Below are 277 nucleotides of genomic sequence, written 5' to 3' on the forward strand. Positions count from 1 at the left end.
AGAGAGGGGGGAGGGGGAGCGAATTTAAGTAATCAAATAATATTAGGTGGAGGCGATATATCATTTTTTTATGTACGCTAATCATGGTGCGATTATCTGTAGTGTTTGAAAGTCACCTCAGTTTTTGGAATCTTTTTCAATGAATATTTTACTATGACTGTTATACCCTTTTTATTTTTTTATTTTTTGAAAAGGGCGTTTAAAATTTTTGGGTTAAAATGGATGAAATTGTTTTTGATGATTCCCCTTGGATCGAAAACTATGGGATGATACTGTT

Source organism: Penaeus monodon, chromosome 21 (genome assembly GCF_015228065.2).
Source record: "Penaeus monodon isolate SGIC_2016 chromosome 21, NSTDA_Pmon_1, whole genome shotgun sequence".
NCBI classification, from domain to species: Eukaryota; Metazoa; Arthropoda; class Malacostraca; order Decapoda; family Penaeidae; genus Penaeus; species Penaeus monodon.